Below are 15,319 nucleotides of genomic sequence, written 5' to 3'. Positions count from 1 at the left end.
CCTTAGTTGCAATATGTGGATTTTTTATTTAAGCCTTCTTCAAACAAACATAAAAACCTTTGTGAGAAAACCAAGGAAATTTGAACACTGACTGGAAACTTTAAGGGGTTAAGGAATGTTTACTAATTTTTTTTCATGGTAACATTTGTGGTTATGTACAAAAAAGCATCCTTATATTTTAGGACTATATGCTAAAATATCTGTGGCTGATTTGATATAATGTCTGAAATTTTCATTAATTGGTAGGGGGTACCACAGATTGGTGGGGACTGATGGAGTATTGTTGTAGTATTTTATTGACTTTATGTATGTTTGTAATTTTACATAATATAATGGCCAGATGCTAAAGCTCTTAAGAGCTAGGGATCAGACTTCTAAACTCCTGTTTTAGCTTTCCTCCCTTTAAGACAGTCCTGCTCCAGGTTTTGAAAGCATCCATTTTATTATTTTTGATGAAACTCATCTGAGGCATGTCAGATAGTAAGTAGAGAATGTAGTCTATTGCCTGAATAATGTAATTTCCATCAAGCATGAGTTTTGTTCCATGCATCTAGAACCATCCTATGGTAGACATTCAAATGCTATGGGATCAACTCAGTTCAGTCATACTAATCAAACTGACCATGTACAAATTATTTCCTTGTCAAAATCCTCCATGTCCTGTTAGCTTAGGATGTTCTGCATATGCTCTCTGCTTATCTCTAGGTCTCATCACCAATAACAGAAGGCAGGACCCAATAAGGGCTTTTAAAAGTCCCTTTGGCAAGGATGAGCATGTTGTGCTGGTTTGAAGCTCTTATATACCCCAGAGAAAGCCATGTTCTTTTAATCCATTCCTGTGGTGCAGACCCATTGGGGGTGGGATTTTTTGGTTAGTTGTTTCAATTGATACATGACCCAGCCCAGTCAAGGTGGGTTGTAATTCTTTCACTGGAGTCCTTTATGAGATGATAAAGGCAGAAAAATCCCACAGAGTGCTTAGAGAGAAAAGCCTCAGCAAAGCTAAGAGAGGACACACAGAAGCTCAGAGAGGAAGCTTCTGGAACCAGAAGCTGAAAACAATGAAACCTGGGAGTGAAGGACCGGTTTACGCTGGCCATATGCCTTGCTATCTGACAGAGGAATCCTGAATGCCAGCAGCCTTTCTTCAGAGAAGGTATCCTCCTATTGATACATTAATTTCAACATTTTCATGGCCTTAGAACTGTAAATTTGTATGCTAATATATCCACATTATAAAAGCCAACCCATTTCTCATATATTGCATTCTGGCAGGTTTAGCAAACTGAAACACATGTCTAAGCCAAAAGCAACCTCCAGCCTATTTTCCTTCTGTGTGCAGCCCATTGGATATAAAGGTCTCTGCTGAAAACTCATTGAGGGATTGGGAGGAGTTTTCACACCAGGTTTCTCCCCCTTATCCTTTCTGATCCTTTTCTTACAGTCCTAGAAAGAAATGGATTGGCTGGGGAAAGAATCATGGATAAATGCTCAATACTTCACCATCAAGAATAAATAGCCTCAGAGAGTGACTTCATCATTTCAGGAATTTCGACTTTATCATCCATGTTCCCCAAATATATGATGCCAAGCCAGGGGCAAACACTGGATACCTAAATGCTAAAATGCATTTTGAATATCCTTAACAATTTTCAAAATTCAAATTTGTCAAATGCAGATAAATTCCTCACAAAACAGCTTTTCTCTTGCTTCTGTCTTATGAATGTAATAGTAAATTCATACCTAGCTCTTTACTAGAAAACACTTAAAGATGGTTGATGAATGACAGACCAGAGTCAAATGAGGGCCAGCAGTGATTCCCTTTCCCTTTTTTATCCAATGGATTTCTCCAAGGTGTGCTTCCTCCACAAGCCCTTCCTAAAGATTTTCCTCATGGCTGAGAGCTTGCACTTGCTGAGTCGTGGACTGTGTCTCTTTGAGACTCATTGGGAACCAGTGGCAAACAGTGGGAACCAGGGTCAAGCAGTGTAATACATCTCCTTGCATTTTCTCCCATCCTTCCCAATCTTACTTCCCTTTTCCCTCCTTCTTCTTGCCCTGAGACTATACCTCCCAAATAATGCTTTGGCATTAATCCCTCTAGGGGTCATGGGCTAGAGCATGTGCCTAGACACACAGGCAGTCAAACATAGCAAGCATTTTATAAAACTCTAACTTCAGTATACCTTCCACAGTCTATTCAAACCTTTTCTTTTCCAATTTTCTCATTAAAGAAGGTTTAGTTTGAGTCACTTAGTTGTTTAAACAACCTTAAAATTTTTCATGCTTCACAATGTGAAAAGTGGTGATGTAGTAGAAGCATCATCCAGGGTGTGTACAGATAATGCTACTTACACATTTTCTAAGCTGAAGTGAGCATGGTTTATGGATACAGAGGAACTAAATATTTTAGACATGGCTATAGAGAATAGTCAGAGTCTCAGATATCAGAGACTTTCAGCAGTCCAAGAAACAACCTGGTCCAAAGTTTATGCTTGCTTCTTTTGTTAATCACTATTAAAAGGGATGATAATTGATCCATGGTGCTGATTAATTCTATTGTTTCCAGAAAAGTCATACCTTGTTATCAGAATAACTCTTTGAGGATGGTGCTGCCATTGAGGGTAAAAAATGGAAGAGGAGTTGGCAAAGTTTGGAGTGAGGTCCACACTCCACACTTCTGAGCCCAACTACAAGTTCTGAGATCCCCAAGACAATACTTTTATATTTGATAATTCTCTTGAACAACTCACAGATCTCAGGAAAGTTTAATACCAATGCAATTTTATTACAGTGAAAAGAAACAGACTAAAACCAGCAGAATGAAGAGATGCATATTGGAGGTTCCAGAAGTCATTGTCATGGGGCTATCCATTGTCTTCTCCCAGGGGAGTCACATGGACAGTGCCTAATTTCCAGCTATGATGTGTGGCAACAGACAGGGAATAATTGCATCCAGAGAAGCAAACTCAAGCTTTGATTGGGAATTGTTTCCTTACAACCCATGGTCTTCAGCCCCTCCAGAGGCTGAGTTAACGCCCGTGTAGTCCAGAACATGCTCCATCAATCACATTGTTAGTTTAGAGTATCAGGTTTGGCCTGATAAGCCCAATAAGCATCCCATTGTTAACACAGACTCTCTGCCATCACCAGAGTTCTCCAGGTGAGCAAACACACTCCTTTCACTCAAGAAAAGAAGGTCTTAGTAATCACCATTTTGGAGCTAGAGGAAGAGGGCCAAACTATATTTGGGGCAAGGGCACTCCTTTCCTACACAAGAGTGTACTAGATGTAGGTGCACACTCAAGGAGAGAGCAAAAAAAATTGTCCCCATGTTAAGGCTTCTAAAAACAGAAATAAAAATTGTAGGTAGAAAGGAGAGCTTTATTCAATGCAGATGAAATTTTGTGCACAGAAGGAGGAAAACTCAAGTTTGACATGACTCCTCTGAAATTCCATCATAATTCCCAAGTTCCCATTCCTGAGTAGATTTGGGTTTTACCGTGGAAGTATTAACATTGTTCCAAGATATTCCAGATATTTCCAAAGTTACCTTCTTCTTTAACAGATCACTCAAAAAGAGGCATTCCATGTCTCCATGATGCGATCAGTGGAATCAGCCTCAATGAGAAAGAGAATAGGAGTAGGAAATTGTGTCCAAGCATGGAAATTCAGGCTGCCTAAGAATTCCACCTAGTTCAGAAGCATCTAAGTAAGAGTTTCATTGCCAAACAAATATTAAAGTTCATTTTGATTTGGCTGGATCATATTTGAATCAAGTAAACTTTAGAGAGGAGTTCTGCTCTTCATTTTTTATACTATTACAATGGCACCAAAATTACCACCAGCTTTCTAGAAACTTCTAAAATCAGAATTTTATTGAAAACACTTAGAACTATTACCCATCACTCCCCTGACAGGGAGATACATTTTCTCTGATCTGCTGCTCCCTATATTTGAAGGCAGAAGAAGTTGCCCTGTGAATATCCTGAATTTGAAATCCAGGATGTTTTCTTCTTTAGTCACTCATCTGTAATATTCCAAAACAAGTGTTTATGACTATGTTGTGGTGAGGACTGGAGGAGGGTTCAACAAAGAAAAGGGAAGAGGGAAAGCGAATCAGGGAAGGAGGTAATAGGAGAGGGCAGGTAGTTTCTTTCTTAGCCTTTGACTGCTGTGTCTCCATTCAATGTTTTATTTCTTACTTCTCCCCAACTTCCATGTTTACGTACTTCTTCCTCAGCTAGCAAGTGGTGTTATGTCGTAGTTTCACTATCACAATCTTGGAGTTGTCTTTGCCAGAGATGGACACACATCCAGTGGGAGGTCACTGAGAATCTAACGTCTGGGGAGCGTGGTGTGATTCTTTGCCACATGTACTCGAGTAGACACAGTGGTCTGGATCCCAGCCTAGCTACTCAGATTCCACTTGCTGAAATGCAGCTGCTGGTGCCCAAACAAAAAAATATAACCATGACAAATGCTGCATAAAATGATTTCCATTTCATATGTCCTTATCATACTTGACATTTATAGAGTACTTGTTAGAAACAATCTTGTATTTTCTTCCTCAATAGACTTCCAAGTAAATGACATCAGTTGAAGTGTTTGCTTTATTTCTTCTGCATCACATCCACAAAAGGTTTCTAACACAAAGATGTCTTCAATAAATATTTGTTGAATAAATGACAAAAATAAAAGTTTAGTTTTGAATCCTTGGTCTTCTACCTGCGTTCTGTGTGATTGTGGGTGAGTGACTTAACTCTTAAGAAGTCACAAACATCTTTTCTAAAATAGGTGTAAAAATAACCACTTCCTGCACTTACTGAAAACCCTAAGTGCCTTGATGCTTGTGAGGCTGACTTGCATGAGCACAGTGCTGCCCAAACATGTGGCTTCATCACTCCTGACTCCCCAGTCCTTTCCCAATGTCTTCCCAGTATCCCACCCCCAAATTCCATGCCCATTGCCCAATTCTCCCTGCATGTCTTTAAGTAGAGTAGCAATGTCTGAGGGAAATAAACATACACTTGTTAGGAAATTGGGTTATAGCCACAGGGGCTGGGAATATGCAGAGTCCAAATTGAGACTGTAATTGGCATCCTGTTGTGTGACTCTTAGGACAGGTTGCTTTTGAAATCAGATTTCAGGAGAACATGACCTTTCCAGGTTCATAGAGGATGCTCCAACCTTGATGCTAAATTGTTCTCTGTGCTCCTTCACGTACCAACCCTTAAATTTCAAAGAGCTGACCCTTTATATCATGTATGACACCTTCAATTTTCTCTTCTTAGCATTGACTTAGTTGTTGGCAAGAAAAGCAAATGCTAGTTTCTCTTTAACTTTTCTGGGATGAGGATCTTTCCTCACTCTTCCATGTTTCATCACCTTCACTCTAAGAAGCGAGCTAGGAATCAGGTGATCTTGAGTCCTGTCCTTAAAAATGTTCTCTCTCCTGTCTTTTCCCCTTTGTCCATCAGGCCCCTTTAGTATTTCTTTTAGAGCAGGTGTCTTGTTCACTGACTCTCTCAACATCTGTACATCTGTAAATATTTTAAATTCTACCTCATTTAGGAAGGACAGCTTTGCCAGCTATAGAATTCTCGGTTGACAGTTTTTCTCTCAGAATCTTAAATATGTATCATCCCACTTCCTTCCTGCCTCTATGGTTTCTGCACTTATTCTTATTGAGCTTCCCTTGTCTATGTTGGGTCAGTTTTCTCTTGCTGCTTTCAGAATTCTCTCTTTCTTTGACATTTAGGTACCTGATTAGTAAGTGTCTTGGAATATGTTTAATCAGATTTACTGTTTGGGGTATGCTGCATTTCTTGGATTTTTAATTTTGTTTCTTTCATAAGAGATGGGAAATTTTCAATGGTTCTTATATTATTATTTCTGTCCCCTTTCCCTTGTCTTTTCCTTATGGGACAGACATAACACATATGTTTATGCACTTCATGTTGTCATTCAGTTCCCTGAAACCCTGCTCAAATTTTTCCATTCTTTTCCCTATCTTTTTGTGAAGGATCTCAGACATCCCATCTTCTTGTTCACTAATCCTTTTTTCTGCCCCTTCAAATCTGCCATTGTATGTGTCCATTGCATTTCCCATCTCTTCTATTTTGCATTTCATTCCCATAAGTTCTGTCATTTGTTTTTTCAAGCTTTCAAGTTCTTTTGCCACACATTTTTTTTCAACTTATTGATTTTATTTAGGAGATTTTTTGGAACACCTTTAATTAGCTGCTTCAATTTTTTGGAACACCTTTAATTAGCTGCTTCAACTCCTGTATATCAATTTAGGTGTTAATTTGTTCCTTTGGCTTGGCCATATTTTTTTTCTTCTTTGAGAGAGTCATGATTTTTTTTTTTTTTCCTTGTGTGTAGGCTTCTGAATTTCTTGCTTAGTTTACTCTGGAGGTCATTTTATCTCTTTTGCCTAGAGATTTCTTGCTGGTTGGCTTTGATTTCATCTTTTATTTATTTTTTCTGCTGGCCAGTTTTCAGATTGGCTTTTCCCCCAACTCCCTCACACACCAGGCTCCCACAACAGCCTGCCTCAGGGATGGGGGATAAGCGCTGGGTACCACAGCAAAATTTCTATGTTTGAATAAAAATTTCTGCTGGCTCCCAACAGTGCTCTGTTTTTCACTGGCCAGCAAGACTTGGTTTGTTTTAGGGAACTGGTATAACAGTTTGGTCATCCATATTTCCTAGCCAAAATGGCAGGTTTCATGCATGGGTTCTAGACCAGCTCCAGTGGGACTGAAATAGTCTATGAAGAGCCCTTCAATTCTCTTGCACATTCTGGTCTTTCTGGCTGCTTTCCAGAACCAGCCAATGATGCTGCTTGGTAACTTAATTGCCTTCAGAAGCAGTTTGCCTTGGCATCCCAGTTGCCTTTGAAGGGCAGGCTGAAACTGTGGGTTTCCTGAGCTCTCACTTTGCCATGCAAAATCTATCTCAATGTGGAGCTGTATCCCTTACTTTGTTTTTGGCTGAGGACCCCCTGAGATGTACCAGTTTTCAGCCATCCCCCAGGCAAGGAAACTTCTGCCTGCTGCTGTCCCTGAGTGGTGGTGGAATGACATTCCTTCCCTGGGTTGGAAAAATTGTCTCTGTCCATGTTTTCTCAGACTTTTTCCTTTACTGTTCTGGTCCTTGAATTTTCCTCCTCTGTCCCTGGGGTCTCCAAATGGTGTAGTCTGTCTCACTTCTGTGATGGAATTTATATTCATCTGATCTCAGACGCTGTGAGAGACTGAGTGAGGGGGAGGGGAGAGGACTGACCAGTCCAGGATGGGGTTCTTCTACCTGATATTTATCTCTGTCTTCAAGTCAGGATTTGTAGGGACCTTCCACAATCCATATATTTCTCCAAAGTTCTGAACAATTCAGAATTCTCCTTTTTATTTCATTGATTCTTTGGGAAGAGATGTTGATGTTGTCACTCCTCTAGTATATTTTTAATCTCTATCATTGTGTCTTTCTTCACCATAATTTCTGTTACATTTCTTTTTATACTTTCAAATTTCTCTTTATGCTGATACATTGACTTCTTAATATCATTTGGCTCTTTATCATTATTTTCCTTCAGCTTCCTGAGTTGATTTAGGAAATTTGTTTGAATTTCTTTGATTAGTGGTTCCAACTTCTCTGTCTCTTCTGAAGTTTTCATATGCTCTATTGAGTAAGCCATGTCTTCTTGTTTCTTATTATTGTTTGCAAGTTTTTACTTATGTCTGGACATCTAATTATCTTGATGCATTAACTCTGAATGTCCATTTCTGTTTTCACTCCTATGGCTTTATTGTGTCATGGCTTTGTTTTATGGATCTTTTTTGATGCTTTTCCAGCTTATTCTATACCTTTAGTATAGCCCTTGTTTAACTGTTCAGATCATCTCAGGGGCTTTTCATCTGATTTTTGTCCTGAATAGTTGGTACAATTTTTAAGATAGCTCTTTTGGTGCATTTGTTTCACTTCCAGGAGACAGGTTCCTTTCCTTTGTTCCTTTCCCAGAATTCTTAATCTGTTTTTTTTCTGCAGAATTTCTCCTCAGCTCCTAAGATTTGTTTAAATACTCTCCCTCATTCACTGCCATATTTACCTTACAATTTTCAATTCAGTGACCCATCTTATATAGCAGTAGTTCAGTTTAAAACACCCCTGTTATATTCTGTGAGGCATTTTCACCTCTGGTTTATTCTCCACTAACGTATCCTGCTTCAAAGAGCCAGATGTGGTCAATGCAGAAGATACATCCCTTCAGAAAAGTCCATTTTGCATTTAGATTCTCCAGCAAATAGAGACTGGGTTGAGTGAGGGCCAACGTTTCTTGCCAGCAGTTCTACCACAATCTCTCTTTATTTTTTCCCATACTTGGGTGCTGTTTTATATGCAGCACTCCTCAGCAGCTTGTTTCCACCCTGCATACTTGTTTCCCTGTGCTTGGACATGTGTCATGTTTTAACTTGTTGCTATGAATGACTGAATGTTCTGTGTTCATGGGGTGGCTGGAGTGCTTTCTCTGAGGAACTCCTAAGTTGTGTGGGACAGAGTAAGGAGAAAGGTCAGGGAATGGAGGTCTCGGATGAAAATTTCCTACTTGATAATTTCTTTTTTATTGATACAGCATTTGTGGATTCCTTCTCTAGTTGCTACATCCTCCTGAGTTTTCAGGGGCCCTCCTACATTGTCATGTTGATGATGTCACTCCCAGGTTCTGATTATTTTGAATATATTAAACTCACCATCACTTTTGAAGGACAGTTTTGCCATTAAAAGAATATTTGGTTGGCAGTTTATCTCGTTTGGTACCTTAAAAATATTAGGACACTGATTCCCACCTCCATAGTTTCTGATGATAAGTCAGAAGTTAAGCTTTTTGAGGACTCTTGCATGTGACATATCACTTTTGTCTTGCTGTTTTCAGAACTCTCTATTTTTAGCAATTTATATTCTTATTGGTATGTGTCTCAGAATAGGGCTATCAGGATTTATTCTGTTGGGAGTGCATTGCACTTCTTGGACAAATATATTTACCTTTTTCATTAGGGTTGGGAAATTTCAAGCCTTTATTTCCTCAAATATTGTTTTTGCACCTTTTCTGTTTTCCTTTTGGTACACTCAAAATGCATAGGTTTGTTTGCTTCAAGCTGTAAATCAAATCTCTGAGACACTGCTCATTTTTTTTCTATTTCTCACTCTATCTGTTTTTTGACTGCATAGTTTTGATTTCCTGTGTTCTAGTTCACTGATTTTTTTCTCCTGCCTCTTCAAATCTGTTGTTTGCCTCTAGTGCACTTTTAATCTCTATTATTGTGTCTTTCATTCCCATAATTTCTGTTATTTCTCTTTATACTTACAAATTCTCCTTTATGCTGATTATTTTCTTCTTAATATCACTTTGCTCTAAATCCCTATTTTCCTCATCTCCTTCAATTGATTTCACAGATTTGTTTTAAATTATTTGATTAGTTTTTCCAACTTCTGTGTCTCCTCAGAAGTTTTAATTTATTCCCTTTACTGAAACATGTCTTCCTGTTTCTTTGCATGGCTTTCAGTTCGTTGCTGATGTAGGGGCATCTAAATATCTTAATGAGCTAACTCTGAATGTCACTTTCTCCCTCTTTTCCTGGACTTTATTGTTGTTTGGCTTTGTGTTATGGCTCTTTTTTGATGCTTGGTCCAGCTTATTCTAGACCTTTAGAATAGCCCCTGTTTAACTGTTCAGATTTCCTTAGCTCTTTGTCATGTGACTCCTGCCATGGATATGTGGTACTCTTTTTAAGATTTTACTTTGCATGCAATTGTTTCACCCCCACAAGAAAGCTTCCTTACCTATGTTCCTTCTCTGATAATCTTAATCTGTTCTGTTTGTTTGGTCCAGAATTTTCACTCTAGCTCCTATGGTTTGTTTCAATTGTCTGCCTCACACAGTGCCACCTTTTCCTTACACTTTTTCAATATTGTATGGGCCCTGTCTTACAGCATTTTAGCCACCCCTCATTCTTTTTTTCTTCTGTGAGGATTGTCTGCCTCCAGTTTCTTCCCTATTTGGGTATCCTTCCCTGTTGTGTCAGATGGGGTAAACCCAGAAAGGTGAGTCAATCTAGAAAAGTGCTTTTGCCTTTAGGTGCTCCAGCAACATAACTGGACAGTGTGTGCACCTCATGTCAACAGTTCTCCAATGTTCTCTCTCTTTACTTTTATTTTTCCCCTGGGGGTCCCTTTTGCATACAGCATGAATCATGACTCACTAGTGTGTTTTCTGCCCTGGGTCTCTGCAGCACTGAGTCTTTCTGCCTGTGTATGAATGGGGTTCTAGGCCACTACTGTGAATGACACTACCATCTCCATCCCTGGTTGGAGGGACCTGCACTCTGCTGCTTCTGCATTAATTCCAAGATGTGCAGGACTGACTGAGATGGAGGAGCATGGACTACTTGTTCTGGGAAGGAATTTTCCTACCTGTTCTTGGAAATTATTTTTTTCTTTTTATTCAATTCAACATTTCAACATTTGTGGAGTCCTTCTTCAGTCTCTATTATCTTCCAGAATTCTAAGCACAAGGGTTTTTCTTTAGTTAGCTGATTCTTTGGGGAGGTTTTTCCAGGATACATCTTACATTGCCATATTGATGGTGCCACATATGGAAATCCCATGCTTAGCTTTCTGTGGAACCACCAAACTGTCTTCCACAGTGGCTGCACCATTTCACATTGCAGCCAGCAATGCATGAGTGTTACTATTTCCCCACATCTTCTCCACTTGTAATTATCTGTTTATTTAACAGTTGCCATTCTAGTGCATGTGAAATGGCATCATGTTATGGTTTTGATTTTCATTTGTCTGATAGCTAATGATGTTGTGCATCTTCTCATATGTTTTTTGGCCTTTTGAATATCTTCTGTGGAGAAATGCTTATTCAAGCCTTTGTCCCATTTTTACATTTAGTTGTTTGTGTTTTGTTGCTAAGTAGAAGGAGTTCTTTATATATCCTGGATATTAAACTTTTATCAGATATGGGGCTTCCAAATATTTTCTTCCATTGAGTAGTTGTCATTTTGCATTCATGAAGAAGTCCTTTGAGGTGCAAAAGGTTTTTATTGTGATGATGTCTCATTTATCTATTTTTCCTTTTGTTTGTGCTCTGAGTATAAATTCCTGTCAAATCACAAGGGTACTGAAGATGCTTGCCTACATTTTGATCTAGGAGTTTGTTAGGTCTGGTTCTTACAGTTAGGTCTTGGATCCATTGTAAGATGACTTACTTTAGATGTGAGGTAGCCGTCCTCCTTCATTTTGTTGCAAATAAATACGCAGTTTTCTCTGGATCATTTGCTGAAGGTACTTTTCTTTTTAAATTGAGTAGTCTTTGCCCCTTGCTAAAGATCATTTGGCCATAAATGTGCAATTGATTTTTTGAGGTCTAAATTGATCTCATTTGTCTATTTGTCTGTCCTTGTGCTAGTGCCATGCCCTTTGACTATTTTTGTTTTGTAATAAGTTTTTAAGATTAAGTGTGAATCCTTGAACTTCATTCTTCATTTTCAAGATGGTTTTGGCTATTGGGATCTCCTTAGCATTTCCATATAAATCTACCCATCAGGGATATTTTATTTCTTTCTTTCCTATTTGAATTACTTTTTATTTATTTTTCTTGCCTAAGTGCTCTGGTGAGTGTGGGCATATTTCTTTCTTCCAGATTTTAGGAGAAATTCTTTACATCTTCAACTAATACTGTGTTAACGTGGATTTCCAGATATGCCCATTTTCATGTTAAGGTGTTTCCTTCTATTCCTAGTTTTCTGAGTGTTTTCATCAAGAATGGGTTCTGAATCTTTTTGAAATGCTTTTCCAGTGTCAACTGAGATAACCATCTGTGTGTTTTCCTCATTCTACCAAAGTGGCATATTACATTAATTGATTTTCTTATGTTATCCCTCCCTTGTATACCTGGGATAAATCTAATTGATAATGGTGTATAATTATTTTATCGTGTTATTGAATTGTTCCTAGTATTTTGTTGAGGACTTTTGCATCTATATTTATAAGGAATATTGGTCTGTAATTTTCTTTTCTTGTGGGATCTTTTTCTGGCTTTGATATTAGGGTGATACTTGATGTACAAATGAGTTAGGAAGTGTTCCCTCCTCTTCAAGTTTTTCATAGAGTTTAAATGGTATTGGAATTAATTTTCTACTAATGTTATGTAAAATTCACCAGAGAAGCTTTTTGGTCCTGGGCTTTATTTTTTGGGGAGCTTTCTGATTGTTGATTTACTATTTTTATTTTGTCATTGCTGTGTTGAGATATTCTACTTGTTGAGTCAATTTTATCGGTTTATGTTTTTTACATGAATTTGGGCATTTCATCTGGGTTACTTAATGTTTTCACATAAAACTCTGTCACAGTGTCATCTTATAATCCTTCTTATTCTTCTGTGTTTTATAGGAATGTTCCTAATTTGTGGCAATATAACCCCTTTCATTTATTGATTTTATTTATTTATGTACTCTCTCTTTTTTTACTTTGTCAGTCTACTTAAAAACAATGAAAAGTTCAATGAAATCCAGTCAAAACTTCACATCCTTCTTTGAAATATTGAAAATCCAATGATCAAATTCTTTGTAAGAGTGGGGGGCCCTGAAGAGCTATAACCATTTTGAAAAGAAGAATAAAGTTGCAGGACTCAAGCATATTGCAATGCTACAGTAATCAAAACAACGTGGTACTGGAATAAGGATAGAAATATGGACCTAACAAACTGGAGATTCAGAAATAAACCCACACATCTGTGGCCAATTGTCTTTTGACAAGGGTGACAAGTCCTCTTAATAAATACTCTTCTCTTCAACAAATGGTGCTGTAAAAACTGTATATCCATATGCAAATTTTGAATTCCTAGCCTACCACTCACCATACACTAAAATTAAAAATAGACCAAAGACCTAAATATATGATTTGTAACTATAAAACTCCAAGGAGTAAACATAGGGACCTTATGTTAGGCAATAATTTTTAGCATATTAAGGAACTTTGTGTTAGGCAACAGTTTTTACAGACTTTACACGAAGCATGAGCATCAGATGAAAAATAAATAGGATTTTATCAAAATTAAAATTTTTGTGCATCAAAAATTCTAACAAGAAAGAGAAAAGATAACCTAGACATTCAGAAAAAAAAATTTAAAAACCATATATATTATTAGGTTTAATAAACAGAACATATAAGAATTACTACAACTCAACAACAAAAAGGCAAATAATACAATGAAAAATGGGCATTATCTTGAATTGACATTTCTCCAAAGATAAACAAATGGGCAATAAGCACATGAAAAGATGATCAGTATCATTGGCCATTGAATGTTAATAAACAACAATAAAGTACCATTTCATGCTTCCTTAGAAAGGCTTAGTATTTTAAAGAATGGATAATAAGGTGTAGACGTGATATGCCAAACAGAAACCCTCACCCATTGTTTTTGTGAATGGAAATGATGCAGATGCTGTATAGAAAACTCTTTGGTGGTTCCTCAGAAAGTTAAGCATAGAATGGCCATTGGACTGGCAGTAACATTTCTAGGTATACAGCCCAAAGGATTGAAATCGGGGACTCAGACATATACTTTCACACTGATGTTCACAGTAACATTATTCACAATTGCAAAAAGATGGAAGCAACCCAAGTGTCCAACAAAAGTTAAATATATGGACAAAATGTGGCATACACTAATTACGGTGGTTTGGAGCTATATACCCTAGTAAGCATGCTCTCAATTTAACCCATTCCTGTGGTTGTGAACCCATTCTAAATGCAACTTGTTGATGAGGATACTTCAGATAAGGTGTGGCCCATCTCAATCAGGATTGATTCTAATCCTTTGAAGGTGACAATTCGGACACTGAGAAAGAGCCACCATGTGAGCAGCCAGAAGCTGAACATCAACACCTGGAAGAGAGGGAGAGTCCGGACGGGGTGCCAGGAGCATTGCCATGTGAGAAGGGAGCCCAGGACCAAGGATCACAAGCAGCCAGCCCCAGAAGGCCAGTCTTCAGGAAGGAAGATTTGCCCTTATGCCTTGATTTGGACTTCTATTAACTTCAAAACCATGAGCTAATAAATTCCCATTGTTCAAGCAAACATATCACATGGTATTTGCTTGAGCATCCCAGGAATCTGAAACACTAATAATCAGATAATATTCATCCATTAAAAGGATGAATTATAGTACATGCGACAACATGGATTAATTTTAAAGATACCATGTTGAGTGAAATAATTTAGACACAAAGGGACAAATACAGTATAGTTTTATTTGTATGAAATAATTAGAATATCCTAATTCATAAAGTCAGTAACTAGAATACTTGTTGCCAGTGGCCTGGGTAGGGGTAAGGAATGGGGAGTTAATGCTTAATTTCACTGTTGGGGTGGCAGAAAAGTTTTGGCAATGTATGGTGGTGATGGTAGCACCAGATTGTGAATGCAATTAGCACTACTGATTCACATATTTGAAAATGGCTGAAAAGGGAAATGATAATTTCTATGTATGTTACCAGGAAAACAATTAAAATCATGGAACTGCACAAAAAAAGAGTGAATACTATTGTATTCTTTGACTGTAGTTAATAGTATAATTATAATATTATTCTGTCATCAATTATAACAAAGGTATCACACTAATGCAAAAGAAAGCAGTATTGAATATCATGTGAAGGCTTTATATGTGAACATTATACCTTCTGAATGATTTTTCTATAAACGTACAACTAGTCAAGAAAATATGAAGAAAAATTTTTATCCAGAATATGATTGCAATTTTGATCATGATAGGCACTGACTCCCTATTCTAAACTTTACATTGCAAAATAAAAACATCCACAGCTAAGATATTTTGAAAAATCAAGATCAAGATGGGTGATTGATCTTAGATATTAAGACATATGACAAAGACATCAAATGTTTATAGAGAGGCTAAAGTATCGATGAAGTTTTTCTGAAGATCACCCTGTGGATATTCACTAACATGATCCCACCCTGAAGTCCTGGAGAGCTCTGAGAGAGAAATACATCACCAACAACAAGGCTGTGATTTATTAGCTATGCTTTAGGCAAAGTCAATTTCTAGTGAGTCATGTAGGAAGGCAAGAAGCAAGCTTTTTGCCCAGTTAAGTCATAACTATTCTGTCCTCAAGGAGACACAATATTTCACCATGTCTCTTCATAGTCCATGCCAGACTGCCAGACTTCCTCACTCTGAGCCAAGGAAGATGAACTCACAGCATTGACACCATCAGAAGGATGTTGT

Source organism: Choloepus didactylus, chromosome 24 (assembly GCF_015220235.1).
Source record: "Choloepus didactylus isolate mChoDid1 chromosome 24, mChoDid1.pri, whole genome shotgun sequence".
In the NCBI taxonomy this organism is placed as follows: Eukaryota; Metazoa; Chordata; class Mammalia; order Pilosa; family Megalonychidae; genus Choloepus; species Choloepus didactylus.
The sequence above is the reverse complement of the archived record's forward strand: the minus strand, read 5'-3'. Positions refer to the sequence as shown.